At 44.3% G+C, this 27,294-nt stretch overlaps 29 non-coding genes across 29 annotated transcripts; all 29 read left to right on the top strand.

The window, feature by feature from the left end:
- The first annotated feature begins 1,976 nt into the window (after window positions 1-1,976).
- Window positions 1,977-2,058, top strand: TRNAS-CGA (transfer RNA serine (anticodon CGA)). Its single transcript has one exon. It is a non-coding gene; the product is annotated as a tRNA-Ser (tRNA).
- Window positions 2,059-2,597: 539 nt separating this feature from the next.
- Window positions 2,598-2,679, top strand: TRNAS-CGA (transfer RNA serine (anticodon CGA)). Its single transcript has one exon. It is a non-coding gene; the product is annotated as a tRNA-Ser (tRNA).
- A 543-nt stretch (window positions 2,680-3,222) lies between these two features.
- TRNAS-CGA (transfer RNA serine (anticodon CGA)) lies at window positions 3,223-3,304 on the top strand. The gene has a single exon. It is a non-coding gene; the product is annotated as a tRNA-Ser (tRNA).
- Window positions 3,305-4,471: 1,167 nt separating this feature from the next.
- TRNAL-CAA (transfer RNA leucine (anticodon CAA)) lies at window positions 4,472-4,553 on the top strand. The gene has a single exon. It is a non-coding gene; the product is annotated as a tRNA-Leu (tRNA).
- Window positions 4,554-7,904: 3,351 nt separating this feature from the next.
- Window positions 7,905-7,986, top strand: TRNAS-CGA (transfer RNA serine (anticodon CGA)). The gene has a single exon. It is a non-coding gene; the product is annotated as a tRNA-Ser (tRNA).
- A 542-nt stretch (window positions 7,987-8,528) lies between these two features.
- TRNAS-CGA (transfer RNA serine (anticodon CGA)) lies at window positions 8,529-8,610 on the top strand. Its single transcript has one exon. It is a non-coding gene; the product is annotated as a tRNA-Ser (tRNA).
- Window positions 8,611-10,402: 1,792 nt separating this feature from the next.
- On the top strand, window positions 10,403-10,484 carry TRNAS-UGA (transfer RNA serine (anticodon UGA)). Its single transcript has one exon. It is a non-coding gene; the product is annotated as a tRNA-Ser (tRNA).
- Window positions 10,485-11,027: 543 nt separating this feature from the next.
- TRNAS-CGA (transfer RNA serine (anticodon CGA)) lies at window positions 11,028-11,109 on the top strand. Its single transcript has one exon. It is a non-coding gene; the product is annotated as a tRNA-Ser (tRNA).
- Window positions 11,110-11,651: 542 nt separating this feature from the next.
- TRNAP-UGG (transfer RNA proline (anticodon UGG)) lies at window positions 11,652-11,733 on the top strand. The gene has a single exon. It is a non-coding gene; the product is annotated as a tRNA-Pro (tRNA).
- Window positions 11,734-12,275: 542 nt separating this feature from the next.
- Window positions 12,276-12,357, top strand: TRNAS-CGA (transfer RNA serine (anticodon CGA)). The gene has a single exon. It is a non-coding gene; the product is annotated as a tRNA-Ser (tRNA).
- Window positions 12,358-12,899: 542 nt separating this feature from the next.
- On the top strand, window positions 12,900-12,981 carry TRNAS-CGA (transfer RNA serine (anticodon CGA)). Its single transcript has one exon. It is a non-coding gene; the product is annotated as a tRNA-Ser (tRNA).
- Window positions 12,982-14,148: 1,167 nt separating this feature from the next.
- TRNAS-UGA (transfer RNA serine (anticodon UGA)) lies at window positions 14,149-14,230 on the top strand. Its single transcript has one exon. It is a non-coding gene; the product is annotated as a tRNA-Ser (tRNA).
- A 543-nt stretch (window positions 14,231-14,773) lies between these two features.
- Window positions 14,774-14,855, top strand: TRNAS-UGA (transfer RNA serine (anticodon UGA)). Its single transcript has one exon. It is a non-coding gene; the product is annotated as a tRNA-Ser (tRNA).
- Window positions 14,856-15,398: 543 nt separating this feature from the next.
- On the top strand, window positions 15,399-15,480 carry TRNAS-CGA (transfer RNA serine (anticodon CGA)). Its single transcript has one exon. It is a non-coding gene; the product is annotated as a tRNA-Ser (tRNA).
- A 542-nt stretch (window positions 15,481-16,022) lies between these two features.
- Window positions 16,023-16,104, top strand: TRNAP-UGG (transfer RNA proline (anticodon UGG)). The gene has a single exon. It is a non-coding gene; the product is annotated as a tRNA-Pro (tRNA).
- A 543-nt stretch (window positions 16,105-16,647) lies between these two features.
- On the top strand, window positions 16,648-16,729 carry TRNAS-UGA (transfer RNA serine (anticodon UGA)). Its single transcript has one exon. It is a non-coding gene; the product is annotated as a tRNA-Ser (tRNA).
- Window positions 16,730-17,272: 543 nt separating this feature from the next.
- TRNAS-UGA (transfer RNA serine (anticodon UGA)) lies at window positions 17,273-17,354 on the top strand. Its single transcript has one exon. It is a non-coding gene; the product is annotated as a tRNA-Ser (tRNA).
- A 543-nt stretch (window positions 17,355-17,897) lies between these two features.
- On the top strand, window positions 17,898-17,979 carry TRNAS-UGA (transfer RNA serine (anticodon UGA)). The gene has a single exon. It is a non-coding gene; the product is annotated as a tRNA-Ser (tRNA).
- Window positions 17,980-18,521: 542 nt separating this feature from the next.
- Window positions 18,522-18,603, top strand: TRNAS-UGA (transfer RNA serine (anticodon UGA)). Its single transcript has one exon. It is a non-coding gene; the product is annotated as a tRNA-Ser (tRNA).
- Window positions 18,604-19,664: 1,061 nt separating this feature from the next.
- Window positions 19,665-19,746, top strand: TRNAS-CGA (transfer RNA serine (anticodon CGA)). Its single transcript has one exon. It is a non-coding gene; the product is annotated as a tRNA-Ser (tRNA).
- A 1,168-nt stretch (window positions 19,747-20,914) lies between these two features.
- Window positions 20,915-20,996, top strand: TRNAS-UGA (transfer RNA serine (anticodon UGA)). Its single transcript has one exon. It is a non-coding gene; the product is annotated as a tRNA-Ser (tRNA).
- Window positions 20,997-21,540: 544 nt separating this feature from the next.
- Window positions 21,541-21,622, top strand: TRNAS-CGA (transfer RNA serine (anticodon CGA)). The gene has a single exon. It is a non-coding gene; the product is annotated as a tRNA-Ser (tRNA).
- A 541-nt stretch (window positions 21,623-22,163) lies between these two features.
- Window positions 22,164-22,245, top strand: TRNAS-CGA (transfer RNA serine (anticodon CGA)). Its single transcript has one exon. It is a non-coding gene; the product is annotated as a tRNA-Ser (tRNA).
- Window positions 22,246-23,412: 1,167 nt separating this feature from the next.
- TRNAS-UGA (transfer RNA serine (anticodon UGA)) lies at window positions 23,413-23,494 on the top strand. Its single transcript has one exon. It is a non-coding gene; the product is annotated as a tRNA-Ser (tRNA).
- Window positions 23,495-24,037: 543 nt separating this feature from the next.
- On the top strand, window positions 24,038-24,119 carry TRNAS-UGA (transfer RNA serine (anticodon UGA)). The gene has a single exon. It is a non-coding gene; the product is annotated as a tRNA-Ser (tRNA).
- Window positions 24,120-25,286: 1,167 nt separating this feature from the next.
- TRNAS-UGA (transfer RNA serine (anticodon UGA)) lies at window positions 25,287-25,368 on the top strand. The gene has a single exon. It is a non-coding gene; the product is annotated as a tRNA-Ser (tRNA).
- A 544-nt stretch (window positions 25,369-25,912) lies between these two features.
- Window positions 25,913-25,994, top strand: TRNAS-UGA (transfer RNA serine (anticodon UGA)). Its single transcript has one exon. It is a non-coding gene; the product is annotated as a tRNA-Ser (tRNA).
- A 544-nt stretch (window positions 25,995-26,538) lies between these two features.
- TRNAS-UGA (transfer RNA serine (anticodon UGA)) lies at window positions 26,539-26,620 on the top strand. The gene has a single exon. It is a non-coding gene; the product is annotated as a tRNA-Ser (tRNA).
- Window positions 26,621-27,163: 543 nt separating this feature from the next.
- On the top strand, window positions 27,164-27,245 carry TRNAS-UGA (transfer RNA serine (anticodon UGA)). The gene has a single exon. It is a non-coding gene; the product is annotated as a tRNA-Ser (tRNA).
- Window positions 27,246-27,294: the final 49 nt, after the last annotated feature.

Raw genomic sequence — 27,294 nt, 5'->3', positions numbered from 1 at the left:
ACCAGTGATGGTTCCAGAGGGAGGGGTTTTTTCCCAGGAGGAGGACCTCCGTTTTTCCGGCGTTAAGCTGAAGGCAGTTGAGTGTCATCCATTGTGTGACTGCCGCGAGGCCATCTCTGAATTTGGTTGCTGAGGGTGAGGGACCTTCTGAGAGTGTGATGACCAGCTGTGTGTCATCAGCGTAGTGTGATTTTGCATGAACACCATTTGGTTTAGTTAAGGAAATGTTCACTTCTCGTTACGCAATCCTCATCAAGTCACAGAGTTAAATGGCAAAAACTCAAACTAGATGTAAACATTGAAACAATTTCCACACCTAGGAAGTGTTTTAGAGAGCAGGTGGCTCGGAAGGGTTTGTAGTCTGGACCTATCCTGCCTGATCTAGACAAGTTACGAAATGAGTAATTTTTTTTATGAAGCGTGTCTTGTTTAGGCTTTTGGACTCTTTCTGAGTACACTTAAGGGCCCGTTGCCACCGCCGTAATATATGGAAACGAGGGTAGAAATGTGCAGTGGTTGATTACCGCTCATCTGTGCCCTGTCACTCATTTTGAGTGATGCATATTGCTATTTTTATTAATTGTATGAAAGTATGCGAAATAAGTGAGGACAACAGGGCACTGCTGGTATGTGCCCCGTCCTTCCGTTACTTTATTTTTTAGGTCTCGACCTGACAGGAGTAGCGCATGGCTCGTATACGACAACAGTGACATCATACTCACGCAGCTGCGATGGCCGAGTGGTTAAGGCGTTGGACTTGAAATCCAATAGGGTTTCCCCGTGTAGGTTCGAATCCTGCTTGTAGCGTCATGAGATTTTGCATGAACACCATTTGGTTTAGTTAAGGAAATGTTCACTTCTCGTTACGCAATCCTCATCAAGTCACAGAGTTAAATGGCAAAAACTCAAACTAGATGTAAACATCGAGACAATTTCCACACCCAGGAAGTGTTTTAGAGAGCAGGTGGCTCGGAAGGGTTCGTAGTCTGGACCTGTCCTGCCTGATCTAGACAAGTCATGAAAAGAGTACTTTTTTTTATGAAGCGTGTCTTGTTTAAGCTTTTGGACTCTTTCTGAGTACACTTAAGGGCCCGTTGCCACCGCCGTAATATAGGGAAACGAGGATAGAAATGTGCAGTGATTGATTACCGCTCATCGGTGCCCTGTCACTCACTTTGAGTGATGCGTATTGCTATTTTTATTAATTGTATGAAAGCATGCCAAATAAGTGAGGACAACAGGGCACTGCTGGTACGTGCCCCGTCCTTCTGTAACTTTATTTTTTATGTCTCGGCCTGACGTGAGTAGTGCATGGCTCGTATACGACAACTGTGACATCATACGGACGCAGCTGCGATGGCTGAGTGGTTAAGGCGTTGGACTTGAAATCCAATGGAGTTTCCCTGCGCAGGTTCGAATCCTGCTTGCAGCGTAGTGTGATTTTGCATGAACACCATTTGGTTTAGTTAAGTAAATGTTTACTTCTTGTTACGCAATCCTCATCAAGTCACAGAGTTAAACGGCAAAAACTCAAACTAGATGTAAACATTGAGACAATTTCCACACCCAGGAAGTGTTTTAGAGAGCAGGTGCCTCGGAAGGGTTCGTAGTCTGGACCTGTCCAGCATGATCTAGACAAGTCATGAAAAGAGTAATTATTTTTTTATGAAGCGTGTCTTGTTTAGGCTTTTGGACTCTTTCTTAGTACACTTAAGGGCCCGTTACCACCGCCGTAATATAGGGAAAAGAGGGTAGAAATGCGCAATGATTGATTTCCACTCATCTGTGCCTTTTCACTCACTTTGAGTGATGCATGTTGCTATTTTTATTAATTGTATGAAAGCATGCAAAATAAGTGAGGACAACAGGGCACTGCTGGTACGTGCCCCGTCCTTCTGTTACTTTATTTTTTGGTCTCGGCCTGACATGAGCAGAGTATGGCTCGTATACGACAACAGTGACATCATACTCATGCAGCTGCGATGGCTGAGTGGTTAAGGCGTTGGACTCGAAATCCAATGGGGTTTCCCTGCGCAGGTTCGAATCCTGCTTGCAGCGTAGTGTGATTTTGCATGAACACCATTTGGTTTAGTTAAGGAAATGTTCACTTCTTGTTCACAATCCTCAAGTTACAGAGTTAAATGGAAAAAACTCAAACTAGATGTAAACATTGAGACAATTTCCACACCCAGGAAGTGTTTTAGAGAGCTGGTGGCTCAGAAGGGTTTGTAGTCTGGACCTGTCCTGCCTGATCTAGACAAGTCATGAAAAGAGTACTTTTTTTTATAATGCATGTCTTGTTTAGGCTTTTGGACTCTTTCTTAGTACACTTAAGGGCCTGTTACCACCGCCGTAATATAGGGAAAAGTGGGTAGAAACATGCAGTGATTGATTACCACTCATCTGTGCCCTTTCACTCACTTTGAGTGATGCATGTTGCTATTTTTATTAATTGTATGAAAGCATGCAAAATAATGAAGGACAACAGGGCACTGCTGGTACGTGCCCCGTCCTTCCGTTACTTTATTTTTTTGGTCTCCGCCTGACATGAGCAGAGCATGGCTCGTATACGACAACAGTGACATCATACTCATATAGCTGCGATGGCCGAGTGGTTAAGGCGTTGGACTCGAAATCCAATGGGGTTTCCCTGCGCAGATTCGAGTCCTGCTTGCAGCGTAGTGTGATTTTGCATGAACACCATTTGGTTTAGTTAAGGAAATGATCACTTCTCGTTACGCAATCCTCATCAAGTCACAGAGTTAAATGGCAAAAACTCAAACTAGAAGTAAACATTGAGACAATTTCCACACCCAGGAAGTGTTTTAGAGAGCTGGTGGCTCAGAAGGGTTTGTAGTCTGGACCTGTCCTGCCTGATCTAGACAAGTCATGAAAAGAGTACTTTTTTTTATGATGCATGTCTTGTTTAGGCTTTTGGACTCTTTCTTAGTACACTTAAGGGCCTGTTACCACCGCCGTAATATAGGGAAAAGTGGGTAGAAACATGCAGTGATTGATTACCACTCATCTGTGCCCTTTCACTCACTTTGAGTGATGCATGTTGCTATTTTTATTAATTGGATGAAAGCATGCAAAATAATGAAGGACAACAGGGCACTGCTGGTACGTGCCCCGTCCTTCCGTTACTTTATTTTTTTGGTCTCCGCCTGACATGAGCAGAGCATGGCTCGTATACGACAACAGTGACATCATACTCATATAGCTGCGATGGCCGAGTGGTTAAGGTGTTGGACTCGAAATCCAATGGGGTTTCCCTGCGCAGGTTCGAATCCTGCTTGCAGCGTAGTGTGATTTTGCATGAACACCATTTGGTTTAGTTAAGGAAATGATCACTTCTCGTTACGCAATCCTCATCAAGTCACAGAGTTAAATGGCAAAAACTCAAACTAGATGTAAACATTGAAACAATTTCCACACCTAGGAAGTGTTTTAGAGAGCAGGTGGCTCGGAAGGGTTTGTAGTCTGGACCTATCCTGCCTGATCTAGACAAGTTACGAAATGAGTAATTTTTTTTATGAAGCGTGTCTTGTTTAGGCTTTTGGACTCTTTCTGAGTACACTTAAGGGCCCGTTGCCACCGCCGTAATATATGGAAACGAGGGTAGAAATGTGCAGTGATTGATTACCGCTCATCTGTGCCCTGTCACTCATTTTGAGTGATGCATATTGCTATTTTTATTAATTGTATGAAAGTATGCGAAATAAGTGAGGACAACAGGGCACTGCTGGTATGTGCCCCGTCCTTCCGTTACTTTATTTTTTAGGTCTCGACCTGACATGAGTAGCGCATGGCTCGTATACGACAACAGTGACATCATACTCACGCAGCTGCGATGGCCGAGTGGTTAAGGCGTTGGACTTGAAATCCAATGAGGTTTCCCTGCGTAGGTTTGAATCCTGCTTGCAGCGGCATGAGATTTTGCATGAACACCATTTGGTTTAGTTAAGTAAATGTTCACTTCTCATTACGCAATCCTCATCAAGTCACAGAGTTAAACTGCAAAAACTCAAACTAGATGTAAACATTGAGACAATTTCCACACTCAGGAAGTGTTTTAGAGAGCAGGTGGCTCGGAAGGGTTCGTAGTCTGGACCTGTCCTGCCTGATCTAGACAAGTCATGAAAAGAGTACTTTTTTTTATGAAGCGTGTCTTGTTTAAGCTTTTGGACTCTTTCTGAGTACACTTAAGGGCCCGTTGCCACCGCCGTAATATAGGGAAACGAGGATAGAAATCTGCAGTGATTGATTACCGCTCATCGGTGCCCTGTCACTCACTTTGAGTGATGCGTATTGCTATTTTTATTAATTGTCTGAAAGCATGCAAAATAAGTGAGGACAACAGGGCACTGCTGGTACGTGCCCCGTCCTTCTGTTACTTTATTTTTTGGTCTCGGCCTGACATGAGCAGAGTATGGCTCGTATACGACAACAGTGACATTATACTCATGCAGCTGCGATGGCCGAGTGGTTAAGGCGTTGGACTCAAAATCCAATGGGGTTTCCCTGCGCAGGTTCGAATCCTGCTTGCAGGGTAGTGTGATTTTGCATGAACACCATTTGGTTTAGTTAAGGAAATGTTCACTTCTTGTTCGCAATCCTCATCAAGTTACAGAGTTAAATGGAAAAAACTCAAACTAGATGTAAACATTGAGACAATTTCCACACCCAGGAAGTGTTTTAGAGAGCTGGTGGCTCAGAAGGGTTTGTAGTCTGGACCTGTCCTGCATGATCTAGACAAGTCATGAAAAGAGTACTTTTTTTTATGATGCATGTCTTGTTTAGGCTTTTGGACTCTTTCTTAGTACACTTAAGGGCCTGTTACCACCGCCGTAATATAGGGAAAAGTGGGTAGAAACATGCAGTGATTGATTACCACTCATCTGTGCCCTTTCACTCACTTTGAGTGATGCATGTTGCTATTTTTATTAATTGTATGAAAGCATGCAAAATAAGTGAGGACAACAGGGCACTGCTGGTACATGCCCCGTCCTTCCGTTACTTTATTTTTTTGGTCTCCGCCTGACATGAGCAGAGCATGGCTCGTATACGACAACAGTGACATCATACTCATGCAGCTGCGATGGCCGAGTGGTTAAGGCGTTGGACTCGAAATCCAATGGGGTTTCCCTGCGCACGTTCGAATCCTGCTTTTTTTTTTTTTTTTTATTTGTTAAGCGCAAACAGCTGCCCCAGCAACGGAGCGTCCCGGCGCTGATCCTAACCAGTACCTGAGGGGGGGGGGGGGAATCAGCAGAGGGGTTAGATGACAGTGAAAAGATGGGTTTTGAGTGCTTTTCGGAAAGCAATCAGATTGGAAAGGGCGCGGATGTGCGGAGGTAGGGAGTTCCAAAGCTTAGCACCTAGGACCTTAAAGGAGCGTCCGCCCTGTCTGCAGAGCTTAGTTCGGGGGACCATCACGAGGTGTTGTCCCAGAGAGCGCAGGTTGCGCTGGGGCGTGTATGGTACCAGGAGTGGGCGCAGGAGTTCAGGGCAGTCCGACTTGAGGATTTTAAATGCCATAGTCAATGTTTTGAATTGGATCCGTGATTCGATTGGCAGCCAGTGCAAATTTCGAATGGTGAGCCTGGCAGAGCACCTGCGTGGGAGCCCTACCACTGCTCTGGCGGCCGAGTTCTGGATTCGCTGCAGTCTTGCTAGTTCAGCTTTGTTTGCCCCCAAGAGCAGGACATTAGCGTAGTCCAGCCGGGCAAGGATCATGGCTTGCATAATGAGTTGGCGGGTCTTTGCGTCAAAAAAACCGAGTATGGGGTAAAGGCTCCTCATGAGACCCACACACGTGGATGCCACTTTCTTGGTGTGGGACTGAAAGCTAAGTGAGGGGTCGAGCCAAACACCAAGGTTTTTGACGACTTCTTTTGGCACGGGGGTGGGGCCAAGCACAGAGGGCCACCAGTGATGGTTCCAGAGGGAGGGGTTTTTTCCCAGGAGGAGGACCTCCGTTTTTCCGGCGTTAAGCTGAAGGCAGTTGAGTGTCATCCATTGTGCGACTGCCGCGAGGCCATCTCTGAATTTGGTTGCTGAGGGTGAGGGACCTTCTGAGAGTGTGATGACCAGCTGTGTGTCATCAGCGTAGTGTGATTTTGCATGAACACCATTTGGTTTAGTTAAGGAAATGTTCACTTCTCGTTACGCAATCCTCATCAAGTCACAGAGTTAAATGGCAAAAACTCAAACTAGATGTAAACATTGAAACAATTTCCACACCTAGGAAGTGTTTTAGAGAGCAGGTGGCTCGGAAGGGTTTGTAGTCTGGACCTATCCTGCCTGATCTAGACAAGTTACGAAATGAGTAATTTTTTTTATGAAGCGTGTCTTGTTTAGGCTTTTGGACTCTTTCTGAGTACACTTAAGGGCCCGTTGCCACCGCCGTAATATATGGAAACGAGGGTAGAAATGTGCAGTGGTTGATTACCGCTCATCTGTGCCCTGTCACTCATTTTGAGTGATGCATATTGCTATTTTTATTAATTGTATGAAAGTATGCGAAATAAGTGAGGACAACAGGGCACTGCTGGTATGTGCCCCGTCCTTCCGTTACTTTATTTTTTAGGTCTCGACCTGACATGAGTAGCGCATGGCTCGTATACGACAACAGTGACATCATACTCACGCAGCTGCGATGGCCGAGTGGTTAAGGCGTTGGACTTGAAATCCAATAGGGTTTCCCCGTGTAGGTTCGAATCCTGCTTGTAGCGTCATGAGATTTTGCATGAACACCATTTGGTTTAGTTAAGGAAATGTTCACTTCTCGTTACGCAATCCTCATCAAGTCACAGAGTTAAATGGCAAAAACTCAAACTAGATGTAAACATCGAGACAATTTCCACACCCAGGAAGTGTTTTAGAGAGCAGGTGGCTCGGAAGGGTTCGTAGTCTGGACCTGTCCTGCCTGATCTAGACAAGTCATGAAAAGAGTACTTTTTTTTATGAAGCTTGTCTTGTTTAAGCTTTTGGACTCTTTCTGAGTACACTTAAGGGCCCGTTGCCACCGCCGTAATATAGGGAAACGAGGATAGAAATGTGCAGTGATTGATTACCGCTCATCGGTGCCCTGTCACTCACTTTGAGTGATGCGTATTGCTATATTTATTAATTGTATGAAAGCATGCCAAATAAGTGAGGACAACAGGGCACTGCTGGTACGTGTCCCATCCTTCTGTTACTTTATTTTTTATATCTCGGCCTGACGTGAGTAGTGCATGGCTCGTATACGACAACTGTGACATCATACTCACGCAGCTGCGATGGCCGAGTGGTTAAGGAGTTGGACTTGAAATCCAATGGGGTTTCCCTGCGTAGGTTTGAATCCTGCTTGCAGCGGCATGAGATTTTGCATGAACACCATTTGGTTTAGTTAAGTAAATGTTCACTTCTCATTACGCAATCCTCATCAAGTCACAGAGTTAAACTGCAAAAACTCAAACTAGATGTAAACATTGAGACAATTTCCACACTCAGGAAGTGTTTTAGAGAGCAGGTGGCTCGGAAGGGTTCGTAGTCTGGACCTGTCCTGCCTGATCTAGACAAGTCATGAAAAGAGTACTTTTTTTTATGAAGCGTGTCTTGTTTAAGCTTTTGGACTCTTTCTGAGTACACTTAAGGGCCCGTTACCACCGCTGTAATATAGGGAAACGAGGATAGAAATGTGCAGTGATTGATTACCGCTCATCGGTGCCCTTTCACTCACTTTGAGTGATGCATGTTGCTATTTTTATTAATTGTATGAAAGCATGCAAAATAAGTGAGGACAACAGGGCACTGCTGGTACGTGCCCCGTCCTTCTGTTACTTTATTTTTTGGTCTCGGCCTGACATGAGCAGAGTATGGCTCGTATACGACAACAGTGACATCATACTCACGCAGCTGCGATGGCCGAGTGGTTAAGGCGTTGGACTCGAAATCCAATGGGGTTTCCCTGCGCTGGTTCGAATCCTGCTTGCAGCGTCATGAGATTTTGCATGAACACCATTTGGTTTAGTTAAGGAAATGTTCACTTCTTGTTCGCAATCCTCATCAAGTCACAGAGTTAAATGGAAAAAACTCAAACTAGATGTAAACATTGAGACAATTTCCACACCCAGGAAGTGTTTAAGAGAGCTGGTGGCTTGGAAGGGTTTGTAGTCTGGACCTGTCCTGCCTGATCTAGACAAGTCATGAAAAGAGTACTTTTTTTTATGATGCATGTCTTGTTTAGGCTTTTGGACTCTTTCATAGTACACTTAAGGGCCTGTTACCACCGCCGTAATATAGGGAAAAGTGAGTAGAAACATGCAGTGATTGATTACCACTCATCTGTGCCCTTTCACTCACTTTGAGTGATGCATGTTGCTATTTTTATTAATTGTATGAAAGCATGCAAAATAAGCGAGGACAACAGGGCACTGCTGGTACGTGCCCCGTCCTTCCGTTACTTAATTTTTTTGGTCTCCGCCTGACATGAGCAGAGCATGGCTCGTATACGACAACAGTGACATCATACTCATGCAGCTGCGATGGCCGACTGGTTAAGGCGTTGGACTCGAAATCCAATGGGGTTTCCCTGCGCAGGTTCGAATCCTGCTTGCAGCGTAGTATGATTTTGCATGAACACCATTTGGTTTAGTTAAGGAAATGTTCACTTCTCGTTACGCAATCCTCATCAAGTCACAGAGTTAAATGGCAAAAACTCAAACTAGATGTAAACATTAAAACAATTTCCACACCTAGGAAGTGTTTTAGAGAGCAGGTGGCTCGGAAGGGTTCGTAGTCTGGACCTGTCCTGCCTGATCTAGACAAGTCATGAAAAGAGTACTTTTTTTATGAAGCGTGTCTTGTTTAAGCTTTTGGACTCTTTCTGAGTACACTTAAGGGCCCGTTGCCACCGCCGTAATATAGGGAAACGAGGATAGAAATGTGCAGTGATTGATTACCGCTCATCGGTGCCCTGTCACTCACTTTGAGTGATGCGTATTGCTATTTTTATTAATTGTATCAAAGCATGCAAAATAAGTGAGGACAACAGGGCACTGCTGGTACGTGCCCCGTCCTTCTGTTACTTTATTTTTTATGTCTCGGCCTGACGTGAGTAGTGCATGGCTCGTATACGACAACTGTTCCATCATACTCTCGCAGCTGCGATGGCCGAGTGGTTAAGGCGTTGGACTTGAAATCCATTGGGGTTTCCCCGCGTAGGTTCAAATCCTGCTTGTAGCGTCATGAGATTTTGCATGAACACCATTTGGTTTAGTTAAGGAAATGTTCACTTCTCGTTACGCAATCCTCATCAAGTCACAGAGTTAAATGGCAAAAACTCAAACTAGATGTAAACATTGAGACAATTTCCACACCCAGGGAGTGTTTTAGAGAGCAGGTGGCTCGGAAGGGTTCGTAGTCTGGACCTGTCCTGCCTGATCTAGACAAGTCATGAAAAGAGTACTTTTTTTTATGAAGCGTGTCTTGTTTAAGCTTTTGGACTCTTTCTGAGTACACTTAAGGGCCCGTTGCCAACGCCGTAATATAGGGAAACGAGGATAGAAATGTGCAGTGATTGATTACCGCTCATCGGTGCCCTGTCACTCACTTTGAGTGATGCGTATTGCTATTTTTATTAATTGTATGAAAGCATGCCAAATAAGTGAGGACAACAGGGCACTGCTGGTACGTGTCCCGTCCTTCTGTTACTTTATTTTTTATGTCTCGGCCTGACGTGAGTAGTGCATGGCTCGTATACGACAACTGTGACATCATACTCACGCAGCTGCGATGGCCGAGTGGTTAAGGGGTTGGACTTGAAATCCAATCGGGTTTCCCCACGTAGGTTCGAATCCTGCTTGCAGCGGCATGAGATTTTGCATGAACACCATTTGGTTAAGTTAAGTAAATGTTCACTTCTCATTACGCAATCCTCATCAAGTCACAGAGTTAAACTGCAAAAACTCAAACTAGATGTAAACATTGAGACAATTTCCACACCCAGGAAGTGTTTTAGAGAGCAGGTGCCTCGGAAGGGTTTGTAGTCTGGACCTGTCCTACCTGATCTAGACAAGTCATGAAAAGAGTACTTTTTTTTATGAAGCGTGTCTTGTTTAAGCTTTTGGACTCTTTCTGAGTACACTTAAGGGCCCGTTGCCACCGCCGTGATATAGGGAAACGAGGATAGAAATGTGCAGTGATTGATTACCGCTCATCGGTGCCCTGTCACTCAATTTGAGTGATGCATATTGCTATTTTTATTAATTGTATGAAAGCACGCAAAATAAGTGAGGACAACAGGGCACTGCTGGTACGTGCCCCGTCCTTCTGTAACTTTATTTTTTATGTCTCGGCCTGACGTGAGTAGTGCATGGCTCGTATACGACAACCGTGACATCATACGGACGCAGCTGCGATGGCCGAGTGGTTAAGGCGTTGGACTTGAAATCCAATGGGGTTTCCCCGCGTAGGTTCGAATCCTGCTTGCAGCGTCATGAGATTTTGCATGAACACCATTTGGTTTAGTTAAGTAAATGTTTACTTCTTGTTACGCAATCCTCATCAAGTCACAGAGTTAAACGGCAAAAACTCAAACTAGATGTAAACATTGAAACAATTTCCACACCTAGGAAGTGTTTTAGAGAGCTGGTGCCTCGGAAGGGTTTGTAGTCTGGACCTGTCCTGCCTGATCTAGACAAGTCATGAAAAGAGTGCTTTTTTTTATGAAGCGTGTCTTCTTTAAGCTTTTGGACTCTTTCTGAGTACACTTAAGGGCCTGTTGCCACCGCCGTAATATAGGGAAACGAGGATAGAATTGTGCAGTGATTGATTACCACTCATCGGTGCCCTGTCACTCACTTTGAGTGATGCGTATTGCTATTTTTATTAATTGTATGAAAGTATGCGAAATAAGTGAGGACAACAGGGCACTGCTGGTACGTGCCCCGTCCTTCCGTTACTTAATTTTTTTGGTCTCCGCCTGACATGAGCAGAGCATGGCTCGTATACGACAACAGTGACATCATACTCATGCAGCTGCGATGGCCGACTGGTTAAGGCGTTGGACTCGAAATCCAATGGGGTTTCCCTGCGCAGGTTCGAATCCTGCTTGCAGCGTAGTATGATTTTGCATGAACACCATTTGGTTTAGTTAAGGAAATGTTCACTTCTCGTTACGCAATCCTCATCAAGTCACAGAGTTAAATGGCAAAAACTCAAACTAGATGTAAACATTAAAACAATTTCCACACCTAGGAAGTGTTTTAGAGAGCAGGTGGCTCGGAAGGGTTCGTAGTCTGGACCTGTCCTGCCTGATCTAGACAAGTCATGAAAAGAGTACTTTTTTTATGAAGCGTGTCTTGTTTAAGCTTTTGGACTCTTTCTGAGTACACTTAAGGGACCGTTGCCACCGCCGTAATATAGGGAAACGAGGATAGAAATGTGCAGTGATTGATTACCGCTCATCGGTGCCCTGTCACTCACTTTGAGTGATGCGTATTGCTATTTTTATTAATTGTATCAAAGCATGCAAAATAAGTGAGGACAACAGGGCACTGCTGGTACGTGCCCCGTCCTTCTGTTACTTTATTTTTTATGTCTCGGCCTGACGTGAGTAGTGCATGGCTCGTATACGACAACTGTGCCATCATACTTTCGCAGCTGCGATGGCCGAGTGGTTAAGGCGTTGGACTTGGAATCCATTGGGGTTTCCCCGCGTAGGTTCAAATCCTGCTTGTAGCGTCATGAGATTTTGCATGAACACCATTTGGTTTAGTTAAGGAAATGTTCACTTCTCGTTACGCAATCCTCATCAAGTCACAGAGTTAAATGGCAAAAACTCAAACTAGATGTAAACATTGAGACAATTTCCACACCCAGGGAGTGTTTTAGAGAGCAGGTGGCTCGGAAGGGTTCGTAGTCTGGACCTGTCCTGCCTGATCTAGACAAGTCATGAAAAGAGTACTTTTTTTTATGAAGCGTGTCTTGTTTAAGCTTTTGGACTCTTTCTGAGTACACTTAAGGGCCCGTTACCACCGCTGTAATATAGGGAAACGAGGATAGAAATGTGCAGTGATTGATTACCGCTCATCGGTGCCCTTTCACTCACTTTGAGTGATGCATGTTGCTATTTTTATTAATTGTATGAAAGCATGCAAAATAAGTGAGGACAACAGGGCACTGCTGGTACGTGCCCCGTCCTTCTGTTACTTTATTTTTTGGTCTCGGCCTGACATGAGCAGAGTATGGCTCGTATACGACAACAGTGACATCATACTCACGCAGCTGCGATGGCCGAGTGGTTAAGGCGTTGGACTCGAAATCCAATGGGGTTTCCCTGCGCTGGTTCGAATCCTGCTTGCAGCGTCATGAGATTTTGCATGAACACCATTTGGTTTAGTTAAGGAAATGTTCACTTCTTGTTCGCAATCCTCATCAAGTCACAGAGTTAAATGGAAAAAACTCAAACTAGATGTAAACATTGAGACAATTTCCACACCCAGGAAGTGTTTAAGAGAGCTGGTGGCTTGGAAGGGTTTGTAGTCTGGACCTGTCCTGCCTGATCTAGACAAGTCATGAAAAGAGTACTTTTTTTTATGATGCATGTCTTGTTTAGGCTTTTGGACTCTTTCATAGTACACTTAAGGGCCTGTTACCACCGCCGTAATATAGGGAAAAGTGAGTAGAAACATGCAGTGATTGATTACCACTCATCTGTGCCCTTTCACTCACTTTGAGTGATGCATGTTGCTATTTTTATTAATTGTATGAAAGCATGCAAAATAAGCGAGGACAACAGGGCACTGCTGGTACGTGCCCCGTCCTTCCGTTACTTAATTTTTTTGGTCTCCGCCTGACATGAGCAGAGCATGGCTCGTATACGACAACAGTGACATCATACTCATGCAGCTGCGATGGCCGACTGGTTAAGGCGTTGGACTCGAAATCCAATGGGGTTTCCCTGCGCAGGTTCGAATCCTGCTTGCAGCGTAGTATGATTTTGCATGAACACCATTTGGTTTAGTTAAGGAAATGTTCACTTCTCGTTACGCAATCCTCATCAAGTCACAGAGTTAAATGGCAAAAACTCAAACTAGATGTAAACATTAAAACAATTTCCACACCTAGGAAGTGTTTTAGAGAGCAGGTGGCTCGGAAGGGTTCGTAGTCTGGACCTGTCCTGCCTGATCTAGACAAGTCATGAAAAGAGTACTTTTTTTATGAAGCGTGTCTTGTTTAAGCTTTTGGACTCTTTCTGAGTACACTTAAGGGCCCGTTGCCACCGCCGTAATATAGGGAAACGAGGATAGAAATGTGCAGTGATTGATTACCGCTCATCGGTGCCCTGTCACTCACTTTGAGTGATGCGTATTGCTATTTTTATTAATTGTATCAAAGCATGCAAAATAAGTGAGGACAACAGGGCACTGCTGGTACGTGCCCCGTCCTTCTGTTACTTTATTTTTTATGTCTCGGCCTGACGTGAGTAGTGCATGGCTCGTATACGACAACTGTTCCATCATACTCTCGCAGCTGCGATGGCCGAGTGGTTAAGGCGTTGGACTTGAAATCCATTGGGGTTTCCCCGCGTAGGTTCAAATCCTGCTTGTAGCGTCATGAGATTTTGCATGAACACCATTTGGTTTAGTTAAGGAAATGTTCACTTCTCGTTACGCAATCCTCATCAAGTCACAGAGTTAAATGGCAAAAACTCAAACTAGATGTAAACATTGAGACAATTTCCACACCCAGGGAGTGTTTTAGAGAGCAGGTGGCTCGGAAGGGTTCGTAGTCTGGACCTGTCCTGCCTGATCTAGACAAGTCATGAAAAGAGTACTTTTTTTTATGAAGCGTGTCTTGTTTAAGCTTTTGGACTCTTTCTGAGTACACTTAAGGGCCCGTTGCCAACGCCGTAATATAGGGAAACGAGGATAGAAATGTGCAGTGATTGATTACCGCTCATCGGTGCCCTGTCACTCACTTTGAGTGATGCGTATTGCTATTTTTATTAATTGTATGAAAGCATGCCAAATAAGTGAGGACAACAGGGCACTGCTGGTACGTGTCCCGTCCTTCTGTTACTTTATTTTTTATGTCTCGGCCTGACGTGAGTAGTGCATGGCTCGTATACGACAACTGTGACATCATACTCACGCAGCTGCGATGGCCGAGTGGTTAAGGCGTTGGACTTGAAATCCAATCGGGTTTCCCCACGTAGGTTCGAATCCTGCTTGCAGCGGCATGAGATTTTGCATGAACACCATTTGGTTAAGTTAAGTAAATGTTCACTTCTCATTACGCAATCCTCATCAAGTCACAGAGTTAAACTGCAAAAACTCAAACTAGATGTAAACATTGAGACAATTTCCACACCCAGGAAGTGTTTTAGAGAGCAGGTGCCTCGGAAGGGTTTGTAGTCTGGACCTGTCCTACCTGATCTAGACAAGTCATGAAAAGAGTACTTTTTTTTATGAAGCGTGTCTTGTTTAAGCTTTTGGACTCTTTCTGAGTACACTTAAGGGCCCGTTGCCACCGCCGTGATATAGGGAAACGAGGATAGAAATGTGCAGTGATTGATTACCGCTCATCGGTGCCCTGTCACTCAATTTGAGTGATGCATATTGCTATTTTTATTAATTGTATGAAAGCACGCAAAATAAGTGAGGACAACAGGGCACTGCTGGTACGTGCCCCGTCCTTCTGTAACTTTATTTTTTATGTCTCGGCCTGACGTGAGTAGTGCATGGCTCGTATACGACAACCGTGACATCATACGGACGCAGCTGCGATGGCCGAGTGGTTAAGGCGTTGGACTTGAAATCCAATGGGGTTTCCCCGCGTAGGTTCGAATCCTGCTTGCAGCGTCATGAGATTTTGCATGAACACCATTTGGTTTAGTTAAGTAAATGTTTACTTCTTGTTACGCAATCCTCATCAAGTCACAGAGTTAAACGGCAAAAACTCAAACTAGATGTAAACATTGAAACAATTTCCACACCTAGGAAGTGTTTTAGAGAGCTGGTGCCTCGGAAGGGTTTGTAGTCTGGACCTGTCCTGCCTGATCTAGACAAGTCATGAAAAGAGTGCTTTTTTTTATGAAGCGTGTCTTCTTTAAGCTTTTGGACTCTTTCTGAGTACACTTAAGGGCCTGTTGCCACCGCCGTAATATAGGGAAACGAGGATAGAATTGTGCAGTGATTGATTACCACTCATCGGTGCCCTGTCACTCACTTTGAGTGATGCGTATTGCTATTTTTATTAATTGTATGAAAGTATGCGAAATAAGTGAGGACAACAGGGCACTGCTGGTACGTGCCCCGTCCTTCCGTTACTTAATTTTTTTGGTCTCCGCCTGACATGAGCAGAGCATGGCTCGTATACGACAACAGTGACATCATACTCATGCAGCTGCGATGGCCGACTGGTTAAGGCGTTGGACTCGAAATCCAATGGGGTTTCCCTGCGCAGGTTCGAGTCCTGCTTGCAGCGTAGTATGATTTTGCATGAACACCATTTGGTTTAGTTAAGGAAATGTTCACTTCTCGTTACGCAATCCTCATCAAGTCACAGAGTTAAATGGCAAAAACTCAAACTAGATGTAAACATTAAAACAATTTCCACACCTAGGAAGTGTTTTAGAGAGCAGGTGGCTCGGAAGGGTTCGTAGTCTGGACCTGTCCTGCCTGATCTAGACAAGTCATGAAAAGAGTACTTTTTTTATGAAGCGTGTCTTGTTTAAGCTTTTGGACTCTTTCTGAGTACACTTAAGGGACCGTTGCCACCGCCGTAATATAGGGAAACGAGGATAGAAATGTGCAGTGATTGATTACCGCTCATCGGTGCCCTGTCACTCACTTTGAGTGATGCGTATTGCTATTTTTATTAATTGTATCAAAGCATGCAAAATAAGTGAGGACAACAGGGCACTGCTGGTACGTGCCCCGTCCTTCTGTTACTTTATTTTTTATGTCTCGGCCTGACGTGAGTAGTGCATGGCTCGTATACGACAACTGTGCCATCATACTCTCGCAGCTGCGATGGCCGAGTGGTTAAGGCGTTGGACTTGGAATCCATTGGGGTTTCCCCGCGTAGGTTCAAATCCTGCTTGTAGCGTCATGAGATTTTGCATGAACACCATTTGGTTTAGTTAAGGAAATGTTCACTTCTCGTTACGCAATCCTCATCAAGTCACAGAGTTAAATGGCAAAAACTCAAACTAGATGTAAACATTGAGACAATTTCCACACCCAGGGAGTGTTTTAGAGAGCAGGTGGCTCGGAAGGGTTCGTAGTCTGGACCTGTCCTGCCTGATCTAGACAAGTCATGAAAAGAGTACTTTTTTTTATGAAGCGTGTCTTGTTTAAGCTTTTGGACTCTTTCTGAGTACACTTAAGGGCCCGTTGCCAACGCCGTAATATAGGGAAACGAGGATAGAAATGTGCAGTGATTGATTACCGCTCATCGGTGCCCTGTCACTCACTTTGAGTGATGCGTATTGCTATTTTTATTAATTGTATGAAAGCATGCCAAATAAGTGAGGACAACAGGGCACTGCTGGTACGTGTCCCGTCCTTCTGTTACTTTATTTTTTATGTCTCGGCCTGACGTGAGTAGTGCATGGCTCGTATACGACAACTGTGACATCATACTCACGCAGCTGCGATGGCCGAGTGGTTAAGGCGTTGGACTTGAAATCCAATCGGGTTTCCCCACGTAGGTTCGAATCCTGCTTGCAGCGGCATGAGATTTTGCATGAACACCATTTGGTTAAGTTAAGTAAATGTTCACTTCTCATTACGCAATCCTCATCAAGTCACAGAGTTAAACTGCAAAAACTCAAACTAGATGTAAACATTGAGACAATTTCCACACCCAGGAAGTGTTTTAGAGAGCAGGTGCCTCGGAAGGGTTTGTAGTCTGGACCTGTCCTACCTGATCTAGACAAGTCATGAAAAGAGTACTTTTTTTTATGAAGCGTGTCTTGTTTAAGCTTTTGGACTCTTTCTGAGTACACTTAAGGGCCCGTTGCCACCGCCGTGATATAGGGAAACGAGGATAGAAATGTGCAGTGATTGATTACCGCTCATCGGTGCCCTGTCACTCACTTTGAGTGATGCATATTGCTATTTTTATTAATTGTATGAAAGCATGCAAAATAAGTGAGGACAACAGGGCACTGCTGGTACGTGCCCCGTCCTTCTGTAACTTTATTTTTTATGTCTCGGCCTGACGTGAGTAGTGCATGGCTCGTATACGACAACTGTGACATCATACGGCCGCAGCTGCGATGGCCGAGTGGTTAAGGCGTTGGACTTGAAATCCAATGGGGTTTCCCTGCGCAGGTTCGAATCCTGCTTGCAGCGTAGTGTGATTTTGCATGAACACCATTTGGTTTAGTTAAGTAAATGTTTACTTCTTGTTACGCAATCCTCATCAAGTCACAGAGTTAAACGGCAAAAACTCAAACTAGATGTAAACATTGAAACAATTTCCACACCTAGGAAGTGTTTTAGAGAGCAGGTGGCTCGGAAGGGTTTGTAGTCTGGACCTATCCTGCCTGATCTAGACAAGTTACGAAATGAGTATTTTTTTTTATGAAGCGTGTCTTGTTTAGGCTTTTGGACTCTTTCCAAGTACACTTAAGGGCCCGTTGCCACCACCGTAATATATGGAAACGAGGGTAGAAATGTGCAGTGATTGATTACCGCTCATCGGTGCCCTGTCACTCACTTTGAGTGATGCGTATTGCTATTTTTATTAATTGTATGAAAGCATGCCAAATAAGTGAGGACAACAGGGCACTGCTGGTACGTGTCCCGTCCTTCTGTTACTTTATTTTTTATGTCTCGGCCTGACGTGAGTAGTGCATGGCTCGTATACGACAACTGGGACATCATACTCACGCAGCTGCGATGGCCGAGTGGTTAAGGCCTTGGACTTGAAATCCAATGGGGTTTCCCCGCGTAGGTTCGAATCCTGCTTGCAGCGTCATGAGATTTTGCATGAACACCATTTGGTTTAGGTAAGTAAATGTTTACTTCTTGTTACGCAATCCTCATCAAGTCACAGAGTTAAACGGCAAAAACTCAAACTAGATGTAAACATTGAAACAATTTCCACACCTAGGAAGTGTTTTAGAGAGCTGGTGGCTCGGAAGGGTTTGTAGTCTGGACCTGTCCTGCCTGATCTAGACAAGTCATGAAAAGAGTACTTTTTTTATGAAGCGTGTCTTCTTTAAGCTTTTGGACTCTTTCTGAGTACACTTAAGGGCCCGTTGCCACCGCCGTAATATAGGGAAACGAGGATAGAAATGTGCAGTGATTGATTACCGCTCATCGGTGCCCTGTCACTCACTTTGAGTGATGCGTATTGCTATTTTTATTAATTGTATGAAAGTATGCGAAATAAGTGAGGACAACAGGGCACTGATGGTATGTGCCCCGTCCTTCCGTTACTTTATTTTTTAGGTCTCGACCTGACATGAGTAGCGCAGGGCTCGTATACGACAACAGTGACATCATACTCATGCAGCTGCGATGGCCGAGTGGTTAAGGCGTTGGACTTGAAATCCAATGGGGTTTCCCCACGTAGGTTCGAAACCTGCTTGCAGCGGCATGAGATTTTGCATGAACACTATTTGGTTAGGTTAAGTTAATGTTCACTTCTCATTACGCAATCCTCATCAAGTCACAGAGTTAAACTGCAAAAACTCAAACTAGATGTAAACATTGAGACAATTTCCACACCCAGGAAGTGTTTTGGACTCTTTCTGAGTACACTTAAGGGCCCGTTGCCACCGCCGTAATATAGGGAAACGAGGATAGAAATGTGCAGTGATTGATTACCGCTCATCGGTGCCCTGTCACTCACTTTGAGTGATGCGTATTGCTATTTTTATTAATTGTATGAAAGCATGCAAAATAAGTGAGGACAACAGGGCACTGCTGGTACGTGCCCCGTCCTTCTGTTACTTTATTTTTTATGTCTCGGCCTGACGTGAGTAGTGCATGGCTAGTATACGACAACTGTGACATCATACTCACGCAGCTGCGATGGCCGAGTGGTTAAGGCGTTGGACTTGAAATCCAATGGGGTTTCTCCGCGTAAGTTCGAATTCTGCTTGCAGCGTCAAGAGATTTTGCATGAACACCATTTGGTTTAGTTAACTAAATGTTTACTTCTTGTTACGCAATCCTCATCAAGTCACAGAGTTAAACGGCAAAAACTCAAACTAGATGTAAACATTGAAACAATTTCCACACCCAGGAAGTGTTTTAGAGAGCAGGTGCCTCGGAAGGGTTCGTAGTCTGGACCTGTCCTGCATGATCTAGACAAGTCATGAAAAGAGTAATTATTTTTTTATGAAGCGTGTCTTGTTTAGGCTTTTGGACTCTTTCTTAGTACACTTAAGGGCCCGTCACCACCGCCGTAATATAGGGAAAAGAGGGTAGAAATGCGCAATGATTGATTACCACTCATCTGTGCCTTTTCACTCACTTTGAGCGATGCATGTTGCTATTTTTATTAATTGTATGAAAGCATGCAAAATAATGAAGGACAACAGGGCACTGCTGGTACGTGCCCCGTCCTTCCGTTACTTTATTTTTTTGGTCTCCGCCTGACATGAGCAGAGCATGGCTCGTATACGACAACTGTGACATCATACTCATGCAGCTGCGATGGCCGAGTGGTTAAGGCCTTGGACTCGAAATCCAATGGGGTTTCCCTGCGCAGGTTCGAATCCTGCTTGCAGCGTAGTGTGATTTTGCATGAACACCATTTGGTTTAGTTAAGGAAATGTTCACTTCTCCTTACGCAATCCTCATCAAGTCACAGAGTTAAATGGCAAAAACTCAAACTAGATGTAAACATTGAAACAATTTCCACACCTAGGAAGTGTTTTAGAGAGCAGGTGGCTCGGAAGGGTTTGTAGTCTGGACCTATCCTGCCTGATCTAGACAAGTTACGAAATGAGTAATTTTTTTTATGAAGCGTGTCTTGTTTAGGCTTTTGGACTCTTTATGAGTACACTTAAGGGCCCGTTGCCACCGCCGTAATACATGGAAACGAGGGTAGAAATGTGCAGTGGTTGATTACCGCTCATCTGTGCCCTGTCACTCATTTTTAGTGATGCATATTGCTATTTTTATTAATTGTATGAAAGTATGCGAAATAAGTGAGGACAACAGGGCACTGCTGGTATGTGCCCCGTCCTTCCGTTACTTTATTTTTTAGGTCTCGACCTGACATGAGTAGCGCATGGCTCGTATACGACAACAGTGACATCATACTCACGCAGCTGCAATGGCCGAGTGGTTAAGGCGTTGGACTTGAAATCCAATGGGGTTTCCCTGTGTAGATTTGAATCCTGCTTGCAGCGGCATGAGATTTTGCATGAACACCATTTGGTTTAGTTAAGTAAATGTTCACTTCTCATTACGCAATCCTCATCAAGTCACAGAGTTAAACTGCAAAAACTCAAACTAGATGTAAACATTGAGACAATTTCCACACTCAGGAAGTGTTTTAGAGAGCAGGTGGCTCGGAAGGGTTCGTAGTCTGGACCTGTCCTGCCTGATCTAGACAAGTCATGAAAAGAGTACTTTTTTTTATGAAGCGTGTCTTGTTTAAGCTTTTGGACTCTTTCTGAGTACACTTAAGGGCCCGTTGCCACCGCCGTAATATAGGGAAACGAGAATAGAAATGTGCAGTGATTGTTTACCGCTCATCGGTGCCCTGTCACTCACTTTGAGTGATGCGTATTGCTATTTTTATGAATTGTCTGAAAGCATGCAAAATAAGTGAGGACAACAGGGCACTGCTGGTACGTGCCCCGTCCTTCTGTTACTTTATTTTTTATGTCTTGGCCTGACGTGAGTAGTGCATGGCTCGTATACGACAACTGTGACATCATACTCACGCAGCTGCGATGGCCGAGTGGTTAAGGCGTTGGACTTGAAATCCAATGGGGTTTCCCCGCGTAGGTTCGAATCCTGCTTGCAGCGTCATGAGATTTTGCATGAACACCATTTGGTTTAGTTAAGTAAATGTTTACTTCTTGTTACGCAATCCTCATCAAGTCACAGAGTTAAACGGCAAAAACTCAAACTAGATGTAAACATTGAGACAATTTCCACACCCAGGAAGTGTTTTAGAGAGCAGGTGCCTCGGAAGAGTTCGTAGTCTGGACCTGTCCTGCATGATCTAGACAAGTCATGAAAAGAGTAATTATTTTTTTGTGAAGCGTGTCTTGTTTAGGCTTTTGGACTCTTTCTTAATACACTTAAGGGCCCGTTACCACCGCTGTAATATAGGGAAAAGAGGGTAGAAATGCGCAATGATTGATTACCACTCATCTGTGCCCTTTCACTCACTTTGAGTGATGCATGTTGCTATTTTTATTAATTTTATGAAAGCATGCAAAATAAGTGAGGACAACAGGGCACTGCTGGTACGTGCCCCGTCCTTCTGTTACTTTATTTTTTGGTCTCGGCCTGACATGAGCAGAGTATGGCTCGTATACGACAACAGTGACATCATACTCATGCAGCTGCGATGGCCGAGTGGTTAAGGCGTTGGACTCGAAATCCAATGGGGTTTCCCTGCGCAGGTTCGAATCCTGCTTGCAGCGTAGTGTGATTTTGCATGAACACCATTTGGTTTAGTTAAGGAAATGTTCACTTCTTGTTCGCAATCCTCATCAAGTCACAGAGTTAAATGGAAAAAACTCAAACTAGATGTAAACATTGAGACAATTTCCACACCCAGGAAGTGTTTTAGAGAGCTGGTGGCTCGGAAGGGTTTGTAGTCTGGACCTGTCCTGCCTGATCTAGACAAGTCATGAAAAGAGTACTTTTTTTATGATGCATGTCTTGTTTAGGCTTTTGGACTCTTTCATAGTATACTTAAGGGCCTGTTACCACCGCCGTAATATAGGGAAAAGTGGGTAGAAACATGCAGTGATTGATTACCACTCATCTGTGCCCTTTCACTCACTTTGAGTGATGCATGTTGCTATTTTTATTAATTGTATGAAAGCATGCAAAATAAGCGCGGACAACAGGGCACTGCTGGTACGTGCCCCGTCCTTCCGTTACTTTATTTTTTTGGTCTCCGCCTGACATGAGCAGAGCATGGCTCGTATACGACAACAGTGACATCATACTCAAGCAGCTGCGATGGCCGAGTGGTTAAGGCGTTGGACTCGAAATCCAATGGGGTTTCCCTGCGCAGGTTCGAATCCTGCTTGCAGCGTAGTATGATTTTGCATGAACACCATTTGGTTTAGTTAAGGAAATGTTCACTTCTCGTTACGCAATCCTCATCAAGTCACAGAGTTAAATGGCAAAAACTCAAACTAGATGTAAACATTAAAACAATTTCCACACCTAGGAAGTGTTTTAGAGATCAGGTGGCTCGGAAGGGTTTGTAGTCTGGACCTATCCTGCCTGATCTAGACAAGTTACGAAATGAGTAATTTTTTTTATGAAGCGTGTCTTGTTTAGGCTTTTGGACTCTTTCTGAGTACACTTAAGGGCCCGTTGCCACCGCCGTAATATATAGAAACGAGGGTAGAAATGTGCAGTGATTGATTACCGCTCATCTGTGCCCTGTCACTCATTTTGAGTGATGCATATTGCTATTTTTATTAATTGTATGAAAGTAGGCGAAATAAGTGAGGACAACAGGGCACTGCTGGTATGTGCCCTGTCCTTCCGTTACTTTATTTTTTAGGTCTCGACCTGACATGAGTAGCGCATGGCTCGTATACGACAACAGTGACATCATACTCACGCAGCTGCGATGGCTGAGTGGTTAAGGCGTTGGACTTGAAATCCAATGGGGTTTCTCCGCGTAGGTTTGAATCCTGCTTGCAGCGGCATGAGATTTTGCATGAACACAATTTGGTTTAGTTAAGTAAATGTTCACTTCTCATTACGCAATCCTCATCAAGTCACAGAGTTAAACTGCAAAAACTCATACTAGATTTAAACATTGAGACAATTTCCACACTCAGGAAGTGTTTTAGAGAGCAGGTGGCTCGGAAGGGTTCGTAGTCTGGACCTGTCCTGCCTGATCTAGACAAGTCATGAAAAGAGTACTTTTTTTATGAAGCGTGTCTTGTTTAAGCTTTTGGACTCTTTCTGAGTACACTTAAGGGCCCGTTGCCACCGCCGTAATATAGGGAAACGAGGATAGAAATGTGCAGTGATTGATTACCGCTCATCGGTGCCCTGTCACTCACTTTGAGTGATGCGTATTGCTATTTTTATTAATTGTCTCAAAGCATGCAAAATAAGTGAGGACAACAGGGCACTGCTGGTACGTGCCCCGTCCTTCTGTTACTTTATTTTTTATGTCTCGGCCTGACGTGAGTAGTGCATGGCTCGTATATGACAACTGTGACATCATATTCACGCAGCTGTGATGGCCGAGTGGTTAAGGCGTTGGACTTGAAATCCAATGGGGTTTCCCCGCGTAGGTTTGAATCCTGCTTGCAGCGGCATGAGATTTTGCATGAACACCAATTGGTTAAGTTAAGTAAATGTTCACTTCTCATTACGCAATCCTCATCAAGTCACAGAGTTAAACTGCAAAAACTCAAACTAGATGTAAACATTGAGACAATTTCCACACCCAGGAAGTGTTTTAGAGAGCAGGTGCCTCGGAAGGGTTCGTAGTCTGGACCTGTCCTACCTGATCTAGACAAGTCATGAAAAGAGTACTTTTTTTTATGAAGCGTGTCTTGTTTAAGCTTTTGGACTCTTTCTGAGTACACTTAAGGGCCCGTTGCCACCACCGTAATATAGGGAAACGAGGATAGAAATGTGCAGTGATTGATTACCGCTCATCGGTGCCCTGTCACTCACTTTGAGTGATGCGTATTGCTATTTTTATTAATTGTATGAAAGCATGCAAAATAAGTGAGGACAACAGGGCACTGCTGGTACGTGCCCCGTCCTTCTGTTACTTTATGTTTTATGTCTCGGCCTGACGTGAGTAGTGCATGGCTCGTATACGACAACTGTGACATCATACTTACGCAGCTGCGATGGCCGAGTGGTTAAGGCGTTGGACTTGAAATCCAATGGGGTTTCCCCGCGTAGGTTCGAATCCTGCTTGCAGCGTCATGAGATTTTGCATGAACACCATTTGGTTTCGTTAAGTAAATGTTTACTTCTTGTTACGCAATCCTCATCAAGTCACAGAGTTAAACGGCAAAAACTCAAACTAGATGTAAACATTGAAACAATTTCCACACCTAGGAAGTGTTTTAGAGAGCTGGTGGCTCGGAAGGGTTTGTAGTCTGGACCTGTCCTGCCTGATCTAGACAAGTCATGAAAAGAGTACTTTTTTTATTAAGCGTGTCTTCTTTAAGCTTTTGGACTCTTTCTGAGTACACTTAAGGGCCTGTTGCCACCGCCGTAATATAGGGAAACAAGGATAGAAATGTGCAGTGATTGATTACCGCTCATCGGTGCCCTGTCACTCACTTTGAGTGATGCGTATTGCTATTTTTATTAATTGTATGAAAGTATGCGAAATAAGTGAGGACAACAGGGCACTGCTGGTATGTGCCCCGTCCTTCCGTTACTTTATTTTTTAGGTCTCGACCTGACATGAGTAGCGCAGGGCTCGTATACGACAACAGTGACATCATACTCACGCAGCTGCGATGGCCGAGTGGTTAAGGCGTTGGACTTGAAAACCAATGGGGTTTCCCCACGTAGGTTCGAAACCTGCTTGCAGCGGCATGAGATTTTGCATGAACACTATTTGGTTAAGTTAAGTTAATGTTCACTTCTCATTACGCAATCCTCATCAAGTCACAGAGTTAAACTGCAAAAACTCAAACTAGATGTAAACATTGAGACAATTTCCACACCCAGGAAGTGTTTTAGAGAGCAGGTGGCTCGGAAGGGTTCGTAGTCTGGACCTGTCCTACCTGATCTAGACAAGTCATGAAAAGAGTACTTTTTTTTATGAAGCGTGTCTTGTTTAAGCTTTTGGACTCTTTCTGAGTACACTTAAGGGCCCGTTGCCACCGCCGTAATATAGGGAAACGAGTATAGAAATGTGCAGTGATTGATTACCGCTCATCAGTGCCCTGTCACTCACTTTGAGTGATGCGTATTGCTATTTTTATTAATTGTATGAAAGCATGCAAAATAAGTGAGGACAACAGGGCACTGCTGGTACGTGCCCCGTCCTTCTGTTACTTTATTTTTTATGTCTCGGCCTGACGTGAGTAGTGCATTGCTAGTATACGACAACTGTGACATCATACTCATGCAGCTGCGTTGGCCGAGTGGTTAAGGCGTTGGACTTGAAATCCAATGGGGTTTCCCCGCGTAGGTTCGAATCCTGCTTGCAGCGTCACGAGATTTTGCATGAACACCATTTGGTTTAGTTAAGTAAATGTTTACTTCTTGTTACGCAATCCTCATCAAGTCACAGAGTTAAACGGCAAAAACTCAAACTAGATGTAAACATTGAGACAATTTCCACACCCAGGAAGTGTTTTAGAGAGCAGGTGCCTCGGAAGGGTTCGTAGTCTGGACCTGTCCTGCATGATCTAGACAAGTCATGAAAAGAGTAATTATTTTTTTATGAAGCGTGTCTTGTTTAGGCTTTTGGACTCTTTCTTAGTACACTTAAGGGCCCGTTACCACCGCCGTAATATAGGGAAAAGAGGGTAGAAATGCGCAATGATTGATTACCACTCATCCGTGCCTTTTCACTCACTTTGAGTGATGCATCTTGCTATTTTTATTAATTGTATGAAAGCATGCAAAATAAGTGAGGACAACAGGGCACTGCTGGTACGTGCCCCGTCCTTCTGTTACTTTATTTTTTGGTCTCCGCCTGACATGAGCAGAGTATGGCTCGTATACGACAACAGTGACATCATACTCATGCAGCTGCGATGGCCGAGTGGTTAAGGCGTTGGACTTGAAATCCAATGGGGTTTCCCTGCGCAGGTTCGAATCCTGCTTGCAGCGTAGTGTGATTTTGCATGAACACCATTTGGTTTAGTTAAGTAAATGTTTACTTCTTGTTACGCAATCCTCATCAAGTCACAGAGTTAAACGGCAAAAACTCAAACTAGATGTAAACATTGAAACAATTTCCACACCTAGGAAGTGTTTTAGAGAGCAGGTGGCTCGGAAGGGTTTGTAGTCTGGACCTATCCTGCCTGATCTAGACAAGTTACGAAATGAGTAATTTTTTTTTATGAAGCGTGTCTTGTTTAGGCTTTTGGACTCTTTCCAAGTACACTTAAGGGCCCGTTGCCACCACCGTAATATATGGAAACGAGGGTAGAAATGTGCAGTGATTGATTACCGCTCATCGGTGCCCTGTCACTCACTTTGAGTGATGCGTATTGCTATTTTTATTAATTGTATGAAAGCATGCCAAATAAGTGAGGACAACAGGGCACTGCTGGTACGTGTCCCGTCCTTCTGTTACTTTATTTTTTATGTCTCGGCCTGACGTGAGTAGTGCATGGCTCGTATACGACAACTGGGACATCCTACTCACGCAGCTGCGATGGCCGAGTGGTTAAGGCGTTGGACTTGAAATCCAATGGGGTTTCCCCGCGTAGGTTCGAATCCTGCTTGCAGCATCATGAGATTTTGCATGAACACCATTTGGTTTAGGTAAGTAAATGTTTACTTCTTGTTACGCAATCCTCATCAAGTCACAGAGTTAAACGGCAAAAACTCAAACTAGATGTAAACATTGAAACAATTTCCACACCTAGGAAGTGTTTTAGAGAGCTGGTGGCTCGGAAGGGTTTGTAGTCTGGACCTGTCCTGCCTGATCTAGACAAGTCATGAAAAGAGTACTTTTTTTTATGAAGCGTGTCTTCTTTAAGCTTTTGGACTCTTTCTGAGTACACTTAAGGGCCCGTTGCCACCGCCGTAATATAGGGAAACGAGGATAGAAATGTGCAGTGATTGATTACCGCTCATCGGTGCCCTGTCACTCACTTTGAGTGATGCGTATTGCTATTTTTATTAATTGTATGAAAGTATGCGAAATAAGTGAGGACAACAGGGCACTGATGGTATGTGCCCCGTCCTTCCGTTACTTTATTTTTTAGGTCTCGACCTGACATGAGTAGCGCAGGGCTCGTATACGACAACAGTGACATCATACTCACGCAGCTGCGATGGCCGAGTGGTTAAGGCGTTGGACTTGAAATCCAATGGGGTTTCCCCACGTAGGTTCGAAACCTGCTTGCAGCGTCATGAGATTTTGCATGAACACCATTTGGTTTAGTTAAGTAAATGTTTA

Source organism: Lissotriton vulgaris, chromosome 11, assembly GCF_964263255.1.
Source record: "Lissotriton vulgaris chromosome 11, aLisVul1.2, whole genome shotgun sequence".
NCBI lineage: Eukaryota > Metazoa > Chordata > Amphibia > Caudata > Salamandridae > Lissotriton > Lissotriton vulgaris.
Note: the sequence above shows the minus strand (reverse complement) of the source record. Positions and strands in the feature narration are given on the sequence as shown.